We start from the raw sequence: 22,994 nt of genomic DNA, 5'->3' as shown, positions 1-22,994 counted from the left end.
TTTTCCATCCCCAGTCAGGTAAAAAATACAATATTGTAACACCACCCATGTGATTTACATGTTGAAATGTCCATGTGGGTTGGAGTACGTAGGTCAGACTAAACGCCCCCTCAAACTACGCATTTGAGAACACAAAGCAGCAATTCATAACAGAAATATGGACTATGAAATTGCGAGGCATTATGTACAAGCTAATCATGGTTCCAATGCGTCCTTAAAATTTTGGGGTATTGAAAAACCAAAATCCCAGCGAGGAGGTGACATAGTGAAGTCCCTACTACAACGGGACGCTTTCTGGATTTTAACTCTTAACACAGTAGAACCAAATGGCCTTAATGAGGAACTGGGCCTTTCATGCTTTCTATAATTCATGTTTTTTATAATTCACATTCTTGGTTAATTATAGACATGTTGTTAGCGGGTCTGCATGTACACTTTTTTTTGTGTATATGTTTGTGTGTGTGTATATATAGGCTATCTATCTACATACAGGGGGGGTTGGGGTTCGTGCACTTGCGCGCGCCAAGGACTGAAGCACCTTTTAGACAGGACGCGGAACGCTGCGCTGCGCTTTGAAACCTATTAATTTCAAGGACTTCCAAAGATACATAACAGCTACAAGTATATGCACTATGCAAGCACTATATACATGATTCACCCTATTATACTTTATCGACACAAATTGATAAGTCAAACAGCAAACTGCCATCCCCAAATACTCTTTTAATCGACGATTGCTTATGGCTTATAAGTAACTTAAATAAAACTAGCTACATTACTAGTTCTCATTAAAGAGCTACATTTGATTCTATTCGATACATTCAGGTTCCAAAGGCTTACTCTCAGTACGGTTGACTCTTCTCAGTCTCTCAGGTGCCAAAGGCTTACTCTCAGTACGGTTGACTCTTCTTAGTCTCTCAGGTGCCAAAGGCTTACTCTCAGTACGGTTGACTCTTCTCAGTCTCTCAGGTGCCAAAGGCTTACTCTCAGTACGGTTGACTCTTCTCAGTCTCTCAGGTGCCAAAGGCTTACTCTCCGTACGGTGAACTCTTCTCAGTCTCTCAGGTGCCAAAGGCTTACTCTCAGTACGGTTGACTCTTCTGAGTCTCTCAGGTGCCAAAGGCTTACTCTCAGTACGGTTGGTTCTTCTGAGTCTCTCAGGTGCCAAAGGCTTACTCTCAGTACGGTTGACTCTTCTCAGTCTCTCAGGTGCCAAAGGCTTACTCTCAGTATGGTTGACTCTTCTCAGTCTCTCAGGTGCCAAAGGCTTACTCTCAGTACGGTTGGTTCTTCTCAGTACAACAGGTGTAGGAAGCTTACGGCTGTGAAGGAGCGTCGACTGGACAGCAAGTAGGTACTCCACGTACGTTTGGTCTTCCCAATACGTCGGTGCAGTAGGCTTAGGGCTGTGAAGGAGCGTCGACTGGCAGCAGGTAAATCCTCTAAATACGGTTGGTTCTTCTTAGTTCAACAGGTGCAGAAAGCTTACGGCTGTGAAGGAGCGTCCACTGGACAGCAAGTAGGTACTCCACGTACGTTTGGTCTTCCCAATACGTCGGTGCAGAAGGCTTGGGGCTGTGAAGGGCGTCGACTGGGCAGCAGGTAACTGGGTTTATTCCCACTCCCAAGAACAGCGAGGATGAGACGAGAATGCACCGGCCTCAGATGGAACACACTCCGAACAGCAGGTAACTGGATTTTCTCCGTCCCCCAGAACAGCATCAATAATGAAGCAGAGTACAACAGGATTTAGATACACAACACTCAGAACAACGGGTACCTGAGGTTTCCTCCGTTCTCCACAACAGCAACGATGAGACAAATGCAGCGGGCTTCAGATGGGACGCACTCAGAACAGCAGGTAACTGGATTTTCCCCGTCCTCCAGAACAGCATCAATGATGAATCAGAATACAACAGGCTTTGGATATTCAATACTCAGAACAGCAGGTAACTGGATTTTCCCTGTTCTCCAGAACAGCATCAATGATGAATCAGAATACAACAGGCTTTGGATATTCAACACTCAGAACAGCAGGTAACTGGATTTTCCCCGTTCTCCAGAACAGCATCAATGATGAATCAGAATACAGCAGGCTTAAAGTCCGTTTTCACTTAATCTCTTCCTCAGAAAACTCCCGACTGTAACACAAGGCAAGACCGATGGACACGTGACAGAATTCTGTACAGTAAGCATTCAATAATTCCACTTCAACCACACACCGTGGGACACAGCATTAACTCACGGCACTCTCATCCACTCCGTGAAATTTAAGGTCACGGCCAACCTCCTCGCTCTGGACAGCGGGGGTAGTAAGACGGAAGAATTCAGCGACTGCAATCACAAATCCTAACAGCTGTCTTCTCATTCAGACGTCTGGACTCCGTTTTTTATGTCATTTCTCCTCATATATAATGTTTTCGTGTATAACCCACATATAATACAGCCAGTAGAAGGTTGGTACTTATCTTCACCCCAGTAAGTGGACTCGATAATACTTCATAGATGACTTCGCCCTCTGCCTCTCTGTTCTCCGTCACCCAGTTCTTCGTAGCGGATTCCCTTCCCACGGATCAATCTAGCCAGCCGATTTGTCCCACAGAAATCTCTCACTCTCTCTCAGCAAGAAGAAAAGTTAGAACGCCGCAGCAATCCCACCCAACCCACTCAGTCTCTCAAAGTTTTGCTTTTGTCTATTCCTAAAAGCGACTTGTCCCAATCGTCACACAGTCACTTAATGCGCCACACCTGCTGTCACTTTGCCATCAGCGGCTGCTGTTCCTATGGTAGCGACGCATCTGAGGCCGGCTTGGTGTTCAGTTGAAACCGCTCCGTGGGCTGTGTAGTTCCGTCTCTAGTTCGTCACCTTGTGACAACTTCACCAAGGATACGGCTCACTTCAGGACTCAAACGGTAAGTAAGAAGGTAAGAGTTCTTCTCAATACAGAATCCTTTCGTCAGTGCACAGTAGTGGGACAATGATTCAAAGGCTTACTTCACCAGCGATGCTGCATACTTCCAGACTCAGACGGTAAGTAGGAAGGTAAGGATTCTTCTCAGTATAGGATACTTTCGTCAGTGCACAGTAGTGAGACAGTGATTGAAAAGCTTACTTCACCAGCGATACTGCATACTTCTAGACTCAGGCGGTAAGTAGGAAGGTAAGAATTCTTCTCAGTATAGGATACTTTTGTCAGTGCACAGTAGTGAGACAGTGATTTAAAAGCTTACTTCACCAGCAATACTGCATACTTCTAGACTCAGACGATAAGTAGGAAGGTAAGAATTCTTCTCAGTACAAGATACTTTCGTCAGTGCACAGTAGTGGGAGACGGTGGTTTAAAAGCTTACTTCACCAGCAATGCTGCATACTTCTAGACTCAGACAGTAAGTAGGAAGATAAGTATTTTTCTCAGTATAGAATACTTTCGTCAGTGCACAGTAGTGAAACAATGATTTTAAAAGCTTACTTCACCAGCGATGCTGCATACGTCTAGACTCAGGCGGTAAGTAGGAAGGTAAGGATTCTTCTCAGTATAGGATACTGTCGTCAGTGCACAGTAGTGAGACAGTGATTTAAAAGCTTACTTCACCAGCAATGCTGCATACTTCTAGACTCAGACGGTATGTAGGAAGGTAAGAATTCTTCTCAGTACAAGAAACTTTCGTCAGTGCACAGTAGTGGGAGACGGTGGTTTAAAAGCTTACTTCACCAGCCATGCTGCATACTTCTAGACTCAGACAGTAAGTAGGAAGGTAAGGATTCTTCTCAGTATAAGATACTTTCAGCAGTGCACAGTAGTGAAACAGTGACTTAAAAGCTTTCTTCACCAGCGATGCTGCATATTTCTAGACTCAGACCGTAAGTAGGAAGATAAAGATTTTTCTCAGTATAGAACACTTTTTGTCGGTGCACAGTAGTGAGACAGTGGTTTAAAAGCTTACTTCACCAGCGATGCTGCATACTTCCAAACTCAGACGTTAAGTAGGAAGGTAAGGATTCTTCTCAGTATAGAATACTTTCGTCAGTACACAGTAGTGAAACAATGATTTAAAAAAATTACTTCACGAGCGATACTGCATACTTCCAGACTTAGATGGTAAGTAGGAAGGTAAAGGATTCTTCTCAACATAGGATACTTTTCGTCAGTGCAAAGTAGTGAGACAGTGATTTAAAAGCTTACTTCACCAGCGATACTGCATACTTCCAAACTCAGCTGTATCACTCTGGGCTTCTGATGGAGAGCAGATATAATAACTTTTCACAAACGTGTAAGCAGGGGTTGGGGCCGCTTCTCAGTAAAAGCACATCACACTCGTGTTCACTTCAAATCCACAGCCATGAATCAATGTATATAAATAAGGCAAAAACACTGCAATTCACTCACACGATAGGGCTGATCAGAGGCCTCAATCCATTCGTTACACTCCCGTGGGGGATATTTAATCCTCGGTTCCTCCTCAACACACTCTGAAACACATAGCTTCCCCAACAGTCAGATTTACATTCACTGCATCCTCTTCAAGCTTTTCGAATGTTCATAAGATGAAATCAATTCACTTATCTTTCTCTCTTCCCCACATCCAGACAACTTCCCCGAGTAAAGCTTGAGCCCCAAACTGCTCCAAAAACAAAACAGACCTCATCCACGTCCCGTTCCCCGAAACCTCTCTGGATAGCCCTTTTATCTTTGGCTTGTGAAGCCGGACACCTGTGTGAACGCCGCTCCTCTCTCTCTTGCACCTGCAGTGCATTAGCGCTAATCAGGCCGGGCAATGTTTCTGCCACACCTGGAACTGGAGTGGGATGTGTCGCAAACAAATCGTTCCCTCGAGAAACTCGTGACTCACCAAGAGGGTTCCGCTCACTACGCGTTTTTGTCACCCGTGACATCCCCCCCGCCAATCGGTTCTAGTCCCGAGAACCGGTGTTCTTCAATTCCATTCGCCATACCTCTCAGGAGGCTGTCCTCGGGTGTCCCGCTGAGACCGTCGGAGTGGCGAGGGCGGAGCCACTCTTGCTTCAACTTCAGGGTCCCTCGGGACCACAGACCACCCTACCATGAGTACCTCTGGGGCGGGTGGCGCACTTGGGGCCTCGGCCGCTAGCTGCGAATAGTTCGGACATGGACGGAGCAAGTTTCGATGGAGCACCCGTATCGGTCCTGGTTTCCCCTCGGGTCGTACCGAGTAAACTGGAGCATCAGGCCCTTGTCGTCGTTCCACCACATATGGCGTCGACTCCCAGCGATCGCGGAGCTTCCCCTTCCCTGAGCGCCGGTTGTCCCTTACCAGCACTCGCTCCCCTGGTAACAAAGGGGCCTCTCGGGCAGTCCGGTCGTATAGCCGCTTGTTCTTGGCGGCTGCTGCACTCAGATGATCTGAGACTCGTCGGTAGGCATCGAGCAGTTGGTGGTGGTGCCGATTCACCCAGTCAGTGGTACTATACCCTCTTTCTGCAGCCTCGGTCCCCAGGAGCAAGTCCACAGGTAAGCGGAGATGGCGCCCAAACATAAGGTAGGAAGGAGCATACCCGGTGATACTGTGCACACTATTGTTATAGGCTTGCAACAGAGAGGGGAGACTCTCGGCCCATTGGCCCTGTTGTTCACTCTCTAGGGTCCCCAATAACCCCAACAGGGTCTGGTTCAACCTTTCGCACCCCCGTTACCCTGAGGATGGTATGAGGTCGTATGGGTCTTCCGGCACCCATAAAGGTGGCTCAGCTCTTGGATCACTCGAGACTCAAAATTTGAACCTTGGTCTGAGTGTAGGGTCTCTGGGGAGCCAAAAGGTTGTATCACTGCCCTCCAAAGGGCGCTGGCTGTGGTAACTGTCGTCTGATCTACAGTGGGGATGGCCTAGGCGTATTTAGTTAATAGGTCAGTCATCACCAGGATATTTTGAAATCGATCCGTCGGCCGACCTAAAGTCAGGAAATCGATTCCTATGATGTGCAGAGGTGCTTTGGGCCACAGGGGGACCAATGGGGCTCGGACTTCCTTCCTGCGTTTGAACAACGTACACAGTGGACAACTCTGAACGAACTCCTCAACTTTCTTTTCCATCCTAGGCCAGTAGAAATACCTCCTCAGCAGAGACAGCGTCTTCTCTTGGCCCTGATGGCCAGTATGGGTGTGGAATGCAGTCAATAGCTCGAGACTTGGCCCTCCGGTACCACCACCTGGTGTACTGTCTCCTGTGTTCGGGGATCTTGCATCGAACGGCAGATTACCCCTTCTCTAAGTCGCAGCCTCTTCCACTGCCTTAGGAGATGTTGTACTCCCACCGTCTGAGCCCGCTTTCCTCTGCTCTCGGCATGTATCCCTGTCTAAGGTACAACGTAACCTGACACAGGTCTGCATCTCCCAGCTGCAGCCTTCTCCACCGCCCGGGGTCCCACCCCCAACTAGACGGAACAGCCCTCAGGGTCCCGGGAGCTTCCACCATTGCCATCAGCAACTCGTCTTCAGGGCCAGGGGTACAAAGGGGTGTTTGGTTGTCCCTCCGGATGACTGGGAGTTTGGACAGGGCGTCCGCATTTACGTGTTCTCTGCCGGGTCGGTATTTAAGCTGTTAATCATAATTTGCTAGTTGTGCCACCCAACGCTGTTCTACTGCCCCCAACTTGGCGGTCTGCAAGTGTACTAATGGATTATTATCCGTAATCACCGTCACCTTGGCTCCCAACAGGTAATCTTTGAACTTCTCCGTCATGGCCCACTTCATTGCCAGTAGTTCGATTTTGAAGGAACTGTAATTTGCCGCGTTCCGCTCTGCGGGATGTAAACTTTGACTTGCGTATGCAATCACTCTCTCCACTCCTTGGTGCTCTTGGGCCAACACGGCTCCCAAACCTGCATTGCTGGCGTCAGTGTACAGAAGGAACGGCTGGGTGAAGTCTGCGTAGGCCAAGATAGGGGCCCTCAGAAGTTCCTGCTTGAGGTTCTGGAAGGTGGTCTCACAGGTGGAATCCCAATGCACTGACGGGGAGCCTTTGCCACGGGCACGTCCGGAACCAGCAAGGAGTTGGTTCAATGGCCAAGCAAGCCCAGATAATCCTTTTATAAAGCGTCGACAAAATCCCACGAACCCCAGGAACGACCGCACCTGTCTCACTGCCCGGGGTGGCTCCCACCCTTGGACAGCCGCCACCTTCTCCGGGTCGGGGGATATCCCTGCAGCACTGACACGATGTCCCAAGAACTGTACCTTCTTCCGCAATAACTGGCATTTGTCTGGCCTAAGCTTTAGCCCATATTTCTCCATGGCCCTGAACACTTCCTGTGTTCCTCCTCCTCCCTAGGTGGTCCTCCTCCCACCTAGATGGTGCAGGTGAGTGCGGAAGTCAGGGGAGAAGACGATCGCATCGTCCAGGTATACCGGCGTTGAGTCGACCAGTTGTCCCCCTAGACAGTGCTGCATCAAGCGCTGAAAGGTCGCAGGAGCATTGCACAGGCCGAACCGCATCTGGTCCCATTCAAATAACCCAAACGGGGTGGTGAAGGCTGTCTTCTCTCTATCTCGGTCGTCTACCTGCACCTGCCAGTATCCACTCGCCAGGTCCAATGTGGAGTACCACGCCGCTTGTGTGAGACAGGTGAGTGAGTCTTCAATCCGTGGCAACGGGAATGTATCTTTCTTCGTTACACTGTTGAGTTTGCGGTAGTCAACGCAGAACCTCCAAGCTCCCGTTTTCTTCTGAACCAGAACAATTGGCGCCGCCCTGGGACTACTGCTCTCTCGAACAATTCCTCCCTCCAGCATCCCTTTCAACAGGGCGCGGACCTCGGCATAGAGGGTGGGTGGCACCGGACGATACCGCTCTTGGCTAGGCATCGCCTCACCGGTAGGTATTTGATGCCTCACTACCCCTGTGCAGCCATAGTCTTCTTCGTGGGTCGAGAACACATGTTGCCATTTTCTCAAGAGCTCCTGGAGCTGTAACACCTGTTCCTCCTCCAGATTTTCACCCTTCAGGGACTCTCCCATCAAATGGGTCGGCACCCCTCCTCCCACAGAGCCTGGTTCTGCCTCAACTGGGCGGACGGCGACTTCCACCACCGCAGAGCTCACCTGCCTGAAGCAGACGTACTGATGCTTGTGAACCTGGGCAGAGCGTACCGAGGAAACTCGAACCAGACGTTGGTGTCGACGAAGGAGCACGGAGTAGGGATTGGCATTCCGCACCTTTACTGAGACTCGCCCACGGTGGATGGCCGTCAGCCCGTGAGCCACTTCAATGGGTTGACAGTCCTCATGGGGCTCTACCAGGACACAGGTACCCGTCCCACAGGGTCCTGCAGGTACTCGGACCCAAAGCACGGTCTCGCTCTGGGCTGGGACAGACAAAGCGTACCGACAGGCTACTCGACCGATGCCTTCTCTCTCCTTCACTTGACTAGCCACGTGCACTCTTCGGCAATCGGCCAGAATCCGGTCCCTGTCCTGCTTCGCCGATGACAGAGAAGTCCGAGCTGGCCGTCCCAGAAACAATTCCTCCGAGCAATCCAGTATAACGTTCATCCCTAGGAGTGCTCGATGAATGCCCAAGCAATGATCTCGGACGATAACGACCCCTTTCTGTTGGACGGGAACCCCTTGGACCAGAAAGTCTACCACGATGTACCCAGTGTAAGGGATGTCCAGACCATTTGCCCCCGTAAAGTCAGACTAGAAGCGTCCACTGCTTGGAGCCGATGATCTGCAACCAACTCCTGGGCCAGGCTCTCCGAAAATAACGTAACTTGAGAACCTGTATCGACCAGACAATCTATAGTGACTCCGTTAGCTTGAACCTCCACGGTGGGACAGCGCCCAACCCTGTCGTCTCGTAAAACAGGAACAGAAGGAGGGTCACACAAAGGGGTCCCGGCCACTTGACCCACAGTAGCCGGTGGGACTAAAAACCCCCTTGAGAACCCCGACGGAGCCCACACTGACGACTGATGTGTCCCGGGTCTCCACAATTAATACAGATGGGCCTTCCCTGGTCATCCCACTGGAACCGGGGGCCCACAGGACGTAGGGGGCGGCGCACAGGAGCTCGCCCCTTCTCCGAATACGACCTCTCTCTCACCATCGATCCGCCCTCGACTCGACCCCGACGAAGTTCACCCAACAGCCGGCCAAACTGCTCCCACAATTTCAAGGAGTATGCCCGAAGAGTCTGCTTAGGCCCCTGTTGATAGTTAAAGAACTGGGCACGAAGAGTGGCCACCGGGGTAGAGTCTCCATATAATCCGGACAGGAAATCGAAGATAGTTTTCGCGGTAGCCCGTGTGGCTTCTGATGCAGCAAGAACTTCTCTTTTGGCTTCTGCTTCCAAAGACCCCAACACAAACTGTACTTTCTATGATGCACTCAGTCCCTGTAATCCGGCCAGATATTCCGTCTGCGCCTTCCAATCGTGCAAGCCCAACTCCGATCCTGGCCCTCCATAGCGCTGTGCCCAGGGAGCTCCCATAAAGATCGGTATGACTTTTGAGACAGGTGAAGGCCATCGTACCAAGGAGCTGTAGGCAGACTGCCATGCAGAATGACCTCTGTTCTGTTGTTTGTGGAATTTACAGACTGTCACACTGCCTGCAGAGCAGATTATGGGAAGGAGCCATCTTCTAAAAAGCACATGTCTCTCATCAATAGGTTTCTGTAGTGTAGTGGTCATCACGTTCGCCTAACACGCGAAAGGTCCTCGGTTCGAAACCGAGTAGAAACAGTGGTTGGATTCTGACAGAAAATTTAAACTGTTTGCCACACTAGGTGGTAGCAGCGCTCATTTCCATTATATGCTTTTTAATAAGCGTGCACCTAAAGATTTATGTCTGCAACCTGAAGACGTGTTTCCGTAGTGTAGTGGTTATCACGTTCGCCTCACACGCGAAAGGTCCCCAGTTCGAAACTGGGCGGAAACTGTGGGTGGTTTTTGCAAAAATTTCGTATGCGATTTTCTGTTGAGCAGGTCAGTACACTTGCAGGGATGTTTGTGGTTTAATCTCTTTAGAAAAGGACAAAAATAAAACAAATGACCATTGAGGTTTCCTGTACAGTAATATAAAATGTTTGGTCTGCCAACAAAATTAGCAGCATTTTGCCATGTTAAAAACACTGGGCAATCTATAGTTTCAGTCGCTTTTGAACAAGCGTACCCTAGAAGCGGTGGGACTGACGTCCAAATCAAGTTTCCGTAGTGTAGTGGTTATCACGTTTGCTTTACAAGCGAAAGGCCCTCAGTTCAAAACTGGGCTGAAACAAGTGGAGGCATTTTAAATGTAATGCTCCAATTCGCTATAAAACCCTTGCTTTTGAGACAGGTGAAGGCCATCGTACCAAGGAGCTGTAGGCAGACTGCCATGCCGAATGACCTCTGTTCTGTTGTTTGTGGAATTCACAGACTGTCACACTGCTTGCAGAGTAGATTATGGGAAGGAGCCATCTTCTAAAAAGCACATGCCATGATATCACATTCGCTTTACACGCAAAGGTCTTCAGTTCAAAACTGGGTGGAAACAAGTGGAGGCATGTTAAATATAAATGCTGCAATTCGATACAAAACCCTTACTTTTAAGACAGGTGAAGGCCATCGTACCCAGGAGCTGTAGGCAGACTGCCATGCCGAATGACCTCTGTTCTGTTGTTTGTGGAATTCACAGACTGTCACACTGCTTGCAGAGTAGATTATGGGAAGGAGCCATCTTCTAAAAAGCACATGTGCGTCATCAATAGGTTTCTGTAGTGTAGTGTTCATCACGTTCGCCTAACACGCGAAAGGTCCTCTGTTCGAAACCGAGCAGAAACAGTGTTTGGATTCTGACAGAAAATTTAAACTGTTTGCCACGCTAGGTGGTAGCAGCGCTCATTTCCTTTATATGCTTTTTAATAAGCGTGCAGCTAAAGAATTATGTCTGCCACCTGAAGACGTGTTTCCGTAGTGTAGTGGTTATCACGTTCGCTTTACACGCGACAGGTCCTCAGTTCAAAACTGGGTGGAAACAAGTGGAGGCATGTTAAATATAAATGGTCAGTACACTTGCAGGGATGTTTATGGTTTAATCTCTTTAGAAAAGGACAAAAATAAAACAAATGACAATTGAGGTTTCCTGTACAGTAATATAAAATGTTCGGTCTGCCAACAAAATTAGCAGCATTTTGCCATGTTAAAAACACTGGGCAGTCTATAGTTTCAGTGGCTTTTGAACAAGCGTACCCTAGAAGTGGTGGGACTGAAGACCAAATCAAGTTTCCGTAGTGTAGTGGTTATCACGTTTGCTTTACACGCGAAAGGTCCTCAGTTCAAAACTGGGTGGAAACAAGTGGAGGCATTTTAAATGTAATGCTCCAATTCGCTACAAAACCCTTGCTTTTGAGACAGGTGAAGGCCATCGTACCAAGGAGCTGTAGGCAGACTGCCATGCCGAATGACCTCTGTTCTGTTGTTTGTGGAATTCACAGACTGTCACACTGCTTGATGAGCAGATTATGGGAAGGAGCCATCTTCTAAAAAGCATATGCCATGATATCACGTTCGCTTTACACGCAAAGGTCTTCAGTTCAAAACTGGGCGGAAACAAGTGGAGGCATGTTAAATATAAATGCTGCAAAAAAAGGAGCCATCTTCTAAAAAGCACATGTACCTCATCAATAGGTTTCTGTAGTGTAGTGTTCATCACGTTCGCCTAACACGCAAAAGGTCCTCTGTTCGAAACCGAGCAGAAACAGTGGTTGGATTCTGACAGAAAATTTAAACTTTTTGCCACGCTAGGTGGTAGCAGCGCTCCTTTCCTTTATATGCTTTTTAATAAGCGTGCACCTAAAGATTTATGTCTGCCACCTGAAGATGTGTTTCCGTAGTGTAGTGGTTATCACGTTCGCCTCACACGCGAATGGTCCCCAGTTCGAAACTGGGCGGAAACTGTGTGTGGTTTTCGCAAAAATTTCGTATGCGATTTTCTGTTGAGCAGGTCAGTACACTTGCAGGGATGTTTGTTGTTTAATCTCTTTAGAAAAGGACAAAAATAAAACAAATGACCATTGAGCTTTCCTGTACAGTAATATAAAATGTTCGTTCTGCCAACAAAATTAGCAGCTTTTTGCCATGTTAAAAACACTGGGCAGTCTATAGTTTCAGTCGCTTTTGAACAAGCGTACGCTAGAAGAGGTGGGAATGAGATCCAAACCAATTTTCTGTAGTGTAGTGGTTATCACGTTCGCTTTACACGCGAAAGGTCCTCAGTTCAAAATTGGGTGGAAACAAGTGGAGGCATGTTAAATATAAATGCTGCAATTCGCTACAAAACCCTTACTTTTAAGACAGGTGAAGGCCATCGTACCAAGGAGCTGTAGGCAGACTGCCATGCCGAATGACACTAGGTGGGTGCCGTCCAAATCAAGTTTCCGTAGTGTAGTGGTTATCACGTTTGCTTTACACGCAAAAGGTCCTCAGTTCAAAACTGGGCTTAAACAAGTGGATGCATTTTAAATATAAATGCTACAAAACCCTTACTTTTGAGACAGGTGAAGGCCATCGTACCAAGGAGCTGTAGGCAGACTGCCATGCAGAATGACCTCTGTTCTGTTGTTTGTGGAATTTACAGACTGTCACACTGCTTGCAGAGCAGATTATGGGAAGGAGCCATCTTCTAAAAAGCATATGCACCGCATCAATAGGTTTTGTAGTGTAGTGGTCATCACGTTCGCCTAACACGCGAAAGGTCCTCGGTTCGAAACCGAGTAGAAACAGTGGTTGGATTCTGACAGAAAATTTAAACTGTTTGCCACACTAGGTGGTAGCAGCGCTCATTTCCATTATATGCTTTTTAATAAGCGTGCAACTAAAGATTTATGTCTGCAAACTGAGGACTTGTTTTTGTAGTGTAGTGGTTATCACGTTTGCCTCACACGCGAAAGGTCCCCAGTTCGAAACTGGGCGGAAACTGTGAGTGTTTTTTGCAAAAATTTCGTATGCGATTTTCTGTTGAGCAGGTCAGTACACTTGCAGGGATGTTTGTGGTTTAATCTCTTTAGGAAAGGACAAAAATAAAACAAATGACCATTGAGGTTTCCTGTGAAGTAATATAAAATGTTCGGTCTGCCAACAAAATTAGCAGCTTTTTGCCATGTTAAAAACACTGGGCAGTCTATAGTTTCAGTCGCTTTTGAACAAGCGTGCGCTAGAAGAGGTGGGAATGAGATCCAAACCAAGTTTCCGTAGTGTAGTGGTTATCACGTTCGCTTTACAAGCGAAAGGTCCTCAGTTCAAAATTGGGTGGAAACAAGTGGAGGCATGTTAAATATAAATGCTGCAATTCACTTCAAAACCCTTACTTTTAAGACAGGTGAAGGCCATCGTAACAAGGAGCTGTAGGCAGACTGCCATGCCGAATGACACTAGGTGGGTGCCGAATGACCTCTGTTCTGTTGTTTGTGGAATTTACAGACTGTCACACTGCTTGCAGGGCAGATTATGGGAACGAGCCATCTTCTAAAAAGCACAAATAGGTTTCTGTAGTTTAGTGGTCATCAAATTCGCCTAACACGCGAAAGGTCCTCTGTTCGAAACCGAGCAGAAACAGTGGTTGGATTCTGACAGAAAATGTAAACTCTTTGCCACACTAGGTGGGTGCAGCGCTCATTTCCTTTATATGCTTTTTAATAAGCGTGCGCCTAAAGATTTAGGTCTGCAACCTGAAGACGTGTTTGTAGTGTAGTGGTTATCACGTTCCCCTCCCACGCGAAACGTCCCCAGTTTGAAACTGGGCGGAAACTGTGGGTAATTTTTGCAAAAATTTCGTATGCGATTTTCTGTTGAGCAGGTCAGTACACTTGCAGGGATGTTTGTGGTTTAATCTCTTTAGAAAAGGACAAAAATAAAACAAATGACCATTGAGGTTTCCTGTACAGTAATGTAAAATGTTCGGTCTGCCAACAAAATTAGCAGCTTTTTGCCATGTTAAAAACACTGGGCAGTCTATAGTTTCAGTCGCTTTTGAACAAGCGTACGCTAGAAGAGGTGGGAATGAGATCCAGACCAAGTTTCCGTAGTGTAGTGGTTATCACGTTCGCTTTACACGCGAAAGGTCCTCAGTTCAAAATTGGGTGGAAACAAGTGGAGGCATGTTAAATATAAATGCTGCAATTCGCTACAAAACCCTTACTTTTAAGACAGGTGAAGGCCATCGTATCAAGGAGCTGTAGGCAGACTGCCATGCCGAATGACACTGGGTGCTTCGCAATATCCCTCCTCGTCTCCTCGTTCCTCTGTCCTCCATCCTATGACCCGGAAACCGATCGAGCGCAGCCATCTTGAAGGACATCTCAGTTCTCTAATTGCACCGCGAGGAGGCGAGGATCGAGGAGTGAGGAGGCTTCCAGAGGAGTCATGAGCGAGGATACACAGGTGTATCCTATGCGGAAGAGATTTATCGACTAAACGTGACGCGCGTATACATTCTCCTCCCCCTTCACATCGATCACAATCTCTTTTAATGTATACTTTACCTTTGCAGTTTATATAAACCACACATTACACATATTTCAACAGGGTATCTTGCTTTATTATCATTTATTATGAATTTCTTAAATAAACAAACTTCAACAACATAAGGGCAGATCCTTTGAGCGCTGCTGATGACGCTATGAAGTGACGCGCGAGTGATCAAGTATTCCAATGAATAAAAAAAGCTTTCATTCGATTCCTCCGTCCTCATTTTCTTTCCTTGCGTCCTTCCCTCAAAACCTACAGGGGGTGGAGCTGAGACGCTAGGAAAGGAAGCGAGGAAAGGAAACGAGGATGCACAAATAAGAAATGAGAAGCACCCACTAGGTGGGTGCCGAATGACCTCTGTTCTGTTGTTTGTGGAATTTACAGACTGTCACACTGCTTGCAGGGCAGATTATGGGAAGGAGCCATCTTCTAAAAAGCACATCCCTCTCAACAATAGGTTTCTGTAGTGTAGTGGTCATCACATTCGCCTAACACGCGAAAGGTCCTCGGTTCGAAACCGAGCAGAAACAGTGGTTGGATTCTGACAGAAAATGTAAACTCTTTGGCACGCTAGGTGGGTGCAGCGCTTATTTCCTTTATATGCTTTTTAATAAGCGTGCACCTAAAGATTTATGTCTGCAACCTGAAGACGTGTTTGTTATGTAGTGGTTATCACGTTCGCCTCACACGCGAAAAGTGCCCAGTTCGAAACTGGGCGGAAACTGTGGGTGATTTTTGCAAAAATTTCGTATGCGATTTTCTGTTGAGCAGGTCAGTGCACTTGCAGGGATGTTTGTTGTTTAATCTCTTTAGAAAAGGACAAAAATAAAACAAATGACCATTGAGGTTTCCTGTACAGTAATATAAAATGTTCGGTCTGCCAACGAAATTAGCAGCTTTTTGCCATGTTAAAAACACTGGGCAGTCTATAGTTTCAGTCGCTTTTGAACAAGCGTACGCTAGAAGAGGTAGGAATGAGATCCAAACCAAGTTTCCGTAGTGTAGTGGTTATCACGTTCGCTTTACACGCGAAAGGTCCTCAGTTCAAAACTGGGCGGAAACAAGTGGATGCATGTTAAATATAAATGCTGCAATTCGCTACAAAACCCTTACTTTTGAGACAGGTGAAGGCCATCGTACCAAGGAGCTGTAGGCAGACTGCAATGCCGAATGACCTCTGTTCTGTTGTTTGTGGAATTTACAGACTGTCACACTGCTTGCAGAGCAGATTATGGGAAGGAGCCATCTTCTAAAAAGCACATGCACCTCATCAATAGGTTTCTGTAGTTTAGTGGTCATCACGTTCGCCTAACACGCGAAAGGTCCTCGGTTCGAAACCGAGCAGAAACAGTGGTTGGATTCTGACAGAAAATTTAAACTGTTTGCCACACTAGGAGGGTGCAGCGCTCATTTCCTTTATATGTTTTTTAATAAGCGTGCACCTAAAGATTTATGTCTGCAACTTGAAGACTTGTTTCCGTAGTGTAGTGGTTATCACGTTTGCCTCACACGCGAAAGGTCCCCAGTTCGAAACTGGGCGGAAACTGTGGGTGATTTTTGCAAAAATTTCGTATGCGATTTTCTGTTGAGCAGGTCAGTACACTTGCAGGGATGTTTGTGGTTTAATCTCTTAGAAAATGACAAAAATAAAACAAATGACCATTGAGGTTTCCTGTACAGTAATATAAAATGTCCGGTCTGCCAACAAAATTAGCAGCTTTTTGCCATGTTAAAAACACTGGGCAGCAGTGTTGTAATGTAACGGAGTACAAATACTTCGTTACTGTACTTAAGTAGAAATTTCACGTATCTGTACTTTACTTCGCTATTTAAATTTATGTCAACTTTCACTTTTACTCCACTACATTTCCTAGATAAAATGTATACTTTTACTCCGATATATTTCCACAATGCATCTTCGTTACTCGTTACTACAAAATAAAATCAGAAGAAATGTGTGCGACTGCAATAAGGGAGGTTTGGCGAATCACTGAGCTAGATTGCATCACGCACGCTACGCACGCTGTTTTTCAGCGCGAAATGCTTGTTTGTTGCCATTTCCAAAAGAGGAGGAAGCACAACTGTGTATACCGCCATGGAAGCACCTGAAGGACCTGCCGTTCTTATCGTAGACGACCACCCCGACGATAGTGGTGAAGATAACGTTATACACCCGTGGCCGTATTTGCAAGAAATGTTTTTGTACATTGGAACGAAAGATTCTTCCTACCGGATGAAGTGCCTCTTATGCCTACCGAAGAAAACTGAAATTTTGGCATTCAAAAACTCCCCGTCCAACCTGAAGAAGCACATCGAGGTAGGTTAAATTAATAGTTATTCAGTAAAGACACAATGTCAATGTGATTCAACATTAGTTATCATAAGCCGTATCAGAGATATCTGGCTAACGTGATGGCCAGGCTAACGTCTGCTTGTTAACGTTGCTAATTAGCTGATATGGCGCACATGTTTAACTAACGTCAACGTTACACCACTGATTTTCCCCTGAATTTAATTCAACAGAGAACTCTCAAAGATATGTCCATAATACTGAAACACACTTAACTGGTATATCATAACGTTAACTGCCGGGCCGAATATTTCCTCAGGTAGGCTAATGTTAGATTGAGAAATATTTTTTGAAAACTGCTACGTTAATCAGTGGGAGGTTAGAAAGTGTTAAAGGCTATTCACGTCTTCAAAAGCATAATATGTTTAGTCAAACTTGAGATTTCCTTTTATGTTAATGAACTCAAAACTCAGTGGTTATTGCATAATGTTGGGCTAATGTTATAAATTGTGAATGTAGGCTTGCATTGTTGATCAAAGTCACAGTGCTTTTTTCTTTCCTAGTAAAGCAGCTAACTTAAGGTACATGCAGTGGGAGCTAAACGATAACACAAGTACAGTATAGGCTACAAAACACAAACAACGCCAGGTTGTACCAGTTAATAGTGTTATTGCCTAGTAAGGGTGGCAGTCTGAGTGTTTATAATTCTAATTTAGTAAAACAAGATAATATGGTGACATTTAAGTTAACACGTTTTTATAAATGAAACCATATTCCCATCAGTGATGCAAATTAGATCTAGTTCCTAGTAATTTGCATCACTGATGGAAATAGTTTCATTAACTTACTTGCAGTTAGATAATGTTTAACAGTCAAATGACAATTGTTTGTGTTGTGTGACTTTTAAATCTTGTAGCTAAAGTTGCTCATTAAATGTCTCTTCCTCTGAAACAGAGAAAGCATGTACACCACCTCAAAAAGTATGAAGAGCTTACATCAACAAAGAGAAAAAGGGCTCCTGAGTCTCCCACCACCACCTCCAGCATCAAGCAGAGCACATTGGTGAACACCAGGACTGTGTCTCAGATGTCCATTGACAAAGCTATAGTGACTTATGTGGTCCAAGGACTCCGGCCATTCCATGTTGTTGAAGAACAACCATTTAAAGATTTTGTGAAGGAACTGCAGCCTAATGCAAAAATTATGTCACGGCTGACTCTGCGCTCCATGATTGATGATGCCTTCAGGGGAATGAAGAGGGCTGTGACTGAGGCCATGAGAGGAGTTGACCATATCGCCACCACCACCGACTGCTGGTCTGTCAGAAGGCGGAGCTTCATTGGTGTTACTGCCCATTGGATTGACCCCGACAGTCTCAAAAGATGCTCAGCAGCCCTAGCCTGTAAACAGCTGAGAGGTTCGCACACATTTGATGTGTTGGCAAGTGCCCTTAATGACATCCACTCTGAATTTGAAATTCGAGGGAAGATTGTGCGAACAACAACAGACAATGCCTCTAACTTCATAAAAGCGTTCAACATTTTTGGTGAAGATGAGAACAATAATGCCATTGGAAGTGATGGTGATCATGGCAGTGCATCTCAACCAGGAGAGGAAGAAGAAGATCAAGAAGGGGATGAAGAAGTGGAGTGTGTTGATGTGTCAGCACTTCTGACTGAAGATGATGGTTTAGAATTCCAGCTCCCAAAGCACCAGCGCTGTGCTTGTCACCTACTCAACCTAATAGCTACTGTTGATGCCATGAAAGCAACAACATCCAATGAGGCATACAAGAAAGTGTACCGTTCAACATTTGGCAAGTGTAGTGCACTTTGGAACAAATGTGGAAAATCCACCCTTGCAGCCGAAACTGTTGAAGATGCTTGCTCCCTCCAGCTGCTGCGTCCGTATTCCACCAGGTGGAACTCCCTGTTCCTGGCAGTGGAAAGACTGCTGAGAATAATTAAAGAAAAGGGAGAGGGGACCATCAGAGTCATCTGCACTGACTTAAAGCTTCCAATGTAAGTAGGAATTATGTGTTTTATTTCATCATAATCGAACATCTGGAATGTCTTTCTTTGTCCCATTCTTTCGTGGACACTAAAAACTTTACATTACATCACATTCTATCCCAACTTCCACTTCAATTTTACTGAATTACTCTTCCAGCAGTTATTTTGATGAATCCAATGAAATGGTTACAGTGTTATAAAAACAATGTTGTTGTGTTTTGTTTTCAACAGGTTTAATCCAGCTGAACTCGCCTTTCTCGCAGAGTATGCCGCTGCCATGAGCCCTGTCGCCCAGGCTACCAACATCTTGCAAGCAGAAGCAAATGTCATGATGGGGTGGCTACTTCCAACCATCAACCTGCTCACTGTCAAACTTGACAGAGTCAAGTTGCCACTGAAGTACTGCAAGCCTCTGGTGGATGCTCTACAGGTAACTTTTACTATTGTATTTATTTTCTATTGTCTTATCTCTTCAATGATTCATTTTTATTAATTTAAGTTTCTTTGCCACTTTGTCTCAATGCTTAAATGTTTTATGTAAAGTACATTGTGAATTGCCTTGTTGCTGAAATCTGCTATAAATAACCTGCCTTGCAGGTGGGAATCATGAACCGTTTTGGCCACATGTCAGGAGAACCAGAGTTGATCGCTGCTGCGATTCTGCTTCCGAAATTCCGAACGATGTGGACAAAGGATGAAGCCACAATCAAAACGGGTAAGATATCATGGGGATAGAGCAACATTAGGTGTATATTTTCACAATTTGTCATACTGGCAATTCACAAATCAAGATTCTGATTGCTGCACAACAAATTTACCCTTGGTACTAATAAAGAAACCTTGAATTATAGGTGCATGGATGGTACATGAAACTAAAATAGCAAACCTTAAATTAAAAGTTTGTGTTGGGGTCATGCCATGGCAGATTAGACAGTTGCATTAGTTGTATAATTTATATTTTTATCCACACTATTTCAGGAATTGACTACATCAGGCAGCATCTGGAAGAGCCCTCACTGCAGATAGGCGATGCCAGCAGGTCCACTTCGTCTGATGAGGATGACTTTTTCTCTGCCCTGCAGTCGTCTCAAATACAAGATGGCACCAAACAGCTGGATGGGTACATGGCCTGTTCAGCAGATCACATGGCCTTGCTGAAGTCCTTCCCAGCAGTGTGCAAGCTTTCTGTGAAGCTGAACACTCCTCTACCTGCCTCAGCGGCCTGTGAAAGGCTATTTAGCATCGCAGGACTTGTCTTCAGTCCAAGAAGAGTAAGACTGAATTCTGGCAACTTTGAAAACCAGCTTCTTTTGAAGATGAACAGACACCTTTTCAGTTTCAACTAATGACTGGCGTATTAGTAGCTGCTGGACATAGGTTGTGTGAGTGAGTGAGTGAGTGAGTGAGTGAGTGAGTGAGCGAGCGTGTGATGGAGCCCTACAAATGCCAATACCACATGACCAAAATGTTCTCCCTACCAGCAGGTTTTTTTTGTTGTTGAAAGAAATAAGTTATTTATTTTTCATTTTTACCTGAAGTTCATACAAGTTCATGTTTGTTTTTTTCTTTGTCAGCTCTAAAAATATGCTGTTTGTTCTTTGAACTTAAGAGATTGTGCCTGAAAAGTACTGGAAAAGACTGATTTTGATTTGATAAGTGAGATTAAGAAGATATGGGAACCCTGAATATGCTTTACTGTAAGAAAGCCACAATAAATGTCACAATCAAAGTTCTAACCGCTTGCTTTTTTTTATATATATATCAAAAAAAAAAAAATTACTTTTACTTCAAATACTTAAGTACATTAAATATCAGAAAATTACTTTTGATACTTAAGTACAGTATATATCAGATACTTTAAGACTTTTAATTAAGTAATATTCTAAAAGGTAACTTTCACTTCTACCAAAGTCTTTTTCTAGTACGATACTTGTACTTTTACTCAAGTATTGCTTTCTAGTACTTTATACAACACTGCTGGGCAGTCTATAGTTTCAGTCGCTTTCGAACAAGCGTACCCTAGAAGCGGTGGGACTGACGTCCAAATCAAGTTTCGGAAGTGTAGTGGTTATCACGTTTGCTTTACACGCGAAAGGTCCTCAGTTCAAAACTGGGCGGAAACAAGTGGATGCATTTTAAATATAAATGCTGCAATTCGCTACAAAACCCTTACTTTTGAGACAGGTGAAGGCCATCGTACCAAGGAGCTGTAGGCAGACTGCCATGCCGAATGACACTAGGTGGGTGCCGAATGACCTCTGTTCTGTTGTTTGTGGAATTTACAGACTGTCACACTGCCTGCAGGGCAGATTATGGGAAGGAGCCATCTTCTAAAAAGCACATCCGTCTCAATAATAGGTTTCTGTAGGTTTCTGACAGAAAATGTAAACTCTTTGGCACGCTAGGTGGGTGCAGCGCTCATTTCCTTTATATGCTTTTTAATAAGCGTGCACCTAAAGATTTATGTCTGCAACCTGAAGACGTGTTTGTAGTGTAGTGGTTATCACGTTCGCCTCACACGCGAAAAGTCCCCAGTTCATAACTGGGCGGAAACTGTGGGTGATTTTTGCAAAAATTTCGTATGCGATTTTCTGTTGAGCAGGTCAGTACACTTGCAGGGATGTTTGTTGTTTAATCTCTTTAGAAAAGGACAAAAATAAAACAAATGACCATTGAGGTTTCCTGTACAGTAATATAAAATGTTCGGTCTGCCAACAAAATTAGCAGCTTTTTGCCATGTTAAAAACACTGGGCAGTCTATAGTTTCAGTCGCTTTTGAACAAGCGTACGCTAGAAGAGGTGGGAATGAGATCCAAACCAAGTTTCCGTAGTGTAGTGGTTATCACGTTCGCTTTACACGCGAAAAGTCCTCAGTTCAAAATTGGTTGGAAACAAGTGGAGGCATGTTAAATATAAATGCTGCAATTCGCTACAAAACCCTTACTTTTAAGACAGGTGAAGGCCATCGTACCAAGGAGCTGTAGGCAGACTGCCATGCCGAATGACACTAGGTGGGTGCCGTCCAAATCAAGTTTCCGTAGTGTAGTGGTTATCACGTTTGCTTTACACGCAAAAGGTCCTCAGTTCAAAACTGGGCGGAAACAAGTGGATTCATTTTAAATATAAATGCTACAAAACCCTTACTTTTGAGACAGGTGAAGGCCATCGTACCAAGGAGCTGTAGGCAGACTGCCATGCCGAAAGACACTAGGTGGGTGCCGTCCAAATCAAGTTTCCGTAGTGTAGTGGTTATCACGTTCGCTTTACACGCGAAAGGTCCTCAGTTCAAAATTGGGTGGAAACAAGTGGAGGCATGTTAAATATAAATGCTGCAATTCGCTACAAAACCCTTACATTTAAGACAGGTGAAGGCCATCGTACCAAGGAGCTGTAGGCAGACTGCCATGCCGAATGACACTAGGTGGGTGCCGTCCAAATCAAGTTTCCGTAGTGTAGTGGTTATCACGTTTGCTTTACATGCAAAAGGTCCTCAGTTCAAAACTGGGCGGAAACAAGTGGATGCATTTTAAATATAAATGCTACAAAACCCTTACTTTTGAGACAGGTGAAGGCCATCGTACCAAGGAGCTGTAGGCAGACTGCCATGCCGAAAGACACTAGGTGGGTGCCGTCCAAATCAAGTTTCCGTAGTGTAGTGGTTATCACGTTCGCTTTACACGCGAAAGGTCCTCAGTTCAAAATTGGGTGGAAACAAGTGGAGGCATGTTAAATATAAATGCTGCAATTCGTTACAAAACCCTTACTTTTAAGACAGGTGAAGGCCATCGTATCAAGGAGCTGTAGGCAGACTGCCATGCCGAATGACACTAGGTGGGTGCCGAATGACCTCTGTTCTGTTGTTTGTGGAATTTACAGACTTTCACACTGCTTGCAGGGCAGATTATGGGAAGGAGCCATCTTCTAAAAAGCACATCCCTCGCAACAATAGGTTTCTGTAGTGTAGTGGTCATCACATTCGCCTAACACGCGAAAGGTCCTCGGTTCGAAACCGAGCAGAAACAGTGGTTGGATTCTGACATAAAATGTAAACTCTTTGGCACGCTAGGTGGGTGCAGCGCTTATTTCCTTTATATGCTTTTTAATAAGCGTGCACCTAAAGATTTATGTCTGCAACCTGAAGACGTGTTTGTTATGTAGTGGTTATCACGTTCGCCTCACACGCGAAAAGTCCCCAGTTCGAAACTGGGCG

General features: G+C 45.5%; 17 non-coding genes across 17 annotated transcripts; all 17 read left to right on the top strand.

Moving 5' to 3' along the window:
- Positions 1-9,645: 9,645 nt before the first annotated feature.
- Positions 9,646-9,718, top strand: trnav-aac (transfer RNA valine (anticodon AAC)). The gene has a single exon. It is a non-coding gene; the product is annotated as a tRNA-Val (tRNA).
- A 123-nt stretch (positions 9,719-9,841) lies between these two features.
- On the top strand, positions 9,842-9,914 carry trnav-cac (transfer RNA valine (anticodon CAC)). Its single transcript has one exon. It is a non-coding gene; the product is annotated as a tRNA-Val (tRNA).
- A 266-nt stretch (positions 9,915-10,180) lies between these two features.
- trnav-uac (transfer RNA valine (anticodon UAC)) lies at positions 10,181-10,253 on the top strand. Its single transcript has one exon. It is a non-coding gene; the product is annotated as a tRNA-Val (tRNA).
- A 985-nt stretch (positions 10,254-11,238) lies between these two features.
- Positions 11,239-11,311, top strand: trnav-uac (transfer RNA valine (anticodon UAC)). The gene has a single exon. It is a non-coding gene; the product is annotated as a tRNA-Val (tRNA).
- Positions 11,312-11,840: 529 nt separating this feature from the next.
- On the top strand, positions 11,841-11,913 carry trnav-cac (transfer RNA valine (anticodon CAC)). The gene has a single exon. It is a non-coding gene; the product is annotated as a tRNA-Val (tRNA).
- Positions 11,914-12,861: 948 nt separating this feature from the next.
- Positions 12,862-12,934, top strand: trnav-cac (transfer RNA valine (anticodon CAC)). Its single transcript has one exon. It is a non-coding gene; the product is annotated as a tRNA-Val (tRNA).
- Positions 12,935-13,200: 266 nt separating this feature from the next.
- trnav-uac (transfer RNA valine (anticodon UAC)) lies at positions 13,201-13,273 on the top strand. Its single transcript has one exon. It is a non-coding gene; the product is annotated as a tRNA-Val (tRNA).
- Positions 13,274-14,030: 757 nt separating this feature from the next.
- On the top strand, positions 14,031-14,103 carry trnav-uac (transfer RNA valine (anticodon UAC)). Its single transcript has one exon. It is a non-coding gene; the product is annotated as a tRNA-Val (tRNA).
- An 836-nt stretch (positions 14,104-14,939) lies between these two features.
- Positions 14,940-15,012, top strand: trnav-aac (transfer RNA valine (anticodon AAC)). The gene has a single exon. It is a non-coding gene; the product is annotated as a tRNA-Val (tRNA).
- A 460-nt stretch (positions 15,013-15,472) lies between these two features.
- On the top strand, positions 15,473-15,545 carry trnav-uac (transfer RNA valine (anticodon UAC)). The gene has a single exon. It is a non-coding gene; the product is annotated as a tRNA-Val (tRNA).
- A 214-nt stretch (positions 15,546-15,759) lies between these two features.
- trnav-aac (transfer RNA valine (anticodon AAC)) lies at positions 15,760-15,832 on the top strand. Its single transcript has one exon. It is a non-coding gene; the product is annotated as a tRNA-Val (tRNA).
- A 123-nt stretch (positions 15,833-15,955) lies between these two features.
- Positions 15,956-16,028, top strand: trnav-cac (transfer RNA valine (anticodon CAC)). The gene has a single exon. It is a non-coding gene; the product is annotated as a tRNA-Val (tRNA).
- Positions 16,029-21,815: 5,787 nt separating this feature from the next.
- Positions 21,816-21,888, top strand: trnav-uac (transfer RNA valine (anticodon UAC)). The gene has a single exon. It is a non-coding gene; the product is annotated as a tRNA-Val (tRNA).
- Positions 21,889-22,015: 127 nt separating this feature from the next.
- Positions 22,016-22,088, top strand: trnav-uac (transfer RNA valine (anticodon UAC)). The gene has a single exon. It is a non-coding gene; the product is annotated as a tRNA-Val (tRNA).
- A 137-nt stretch (positions 22,089-22,225) lies between these two features.
- trnav-uac (transfer RNA valine (anticodon UAC)) lies at positions 22,226-22,298 on the top strand. Its single transcript has one exon. It is a non-coding gene; the product is annotated as a tRNA-Val (tRNA).
- A 127-nt stretch (positions 22,299-22,425) lies between these two features.
- trnav-uac (transfer RNA valine (anticodon UAC)) lies at positions 22,426-22,498 on the top strand. The gene has a single exon. It is a non-coding gene; the product is annotated as a tRNA-Val (tRNA).
- A 235-nt stretch (positions 22,499-22,733) lies between these two features.
- trnav-aac (transfer RNA valine (anticodon AAC)) lies at positions 22,734-22,806 on the top strand. The gene has a single exon. It is a non-coding gene; the product is annotated as a tRNA-Val (tRNA).
- The last annotated feature ends 188 nt before the right edge of the window (positions 22,807-22,994 follow it).

Source organism: Siphateles boraxobius, unplaced genomic scaffold (assembly GCF_051911475.1).
Source record: "Siphateles boraxobius isolate OS27281-9 unplaced genomic scaffold, OSU_SipBor_1 281, whole genome shotgun sequence".
Classification (NCBI taxonomy): domain Eukaryota; kingdom Metazoa; phylum Chordata; class Actinopteri; order Cypriniformes; family Leuciscidae; genus Siphateles; species Siphateles boraxobius.
This window is presented reverse-complemented; position numbering and strand designations above follow the sequence as displayed.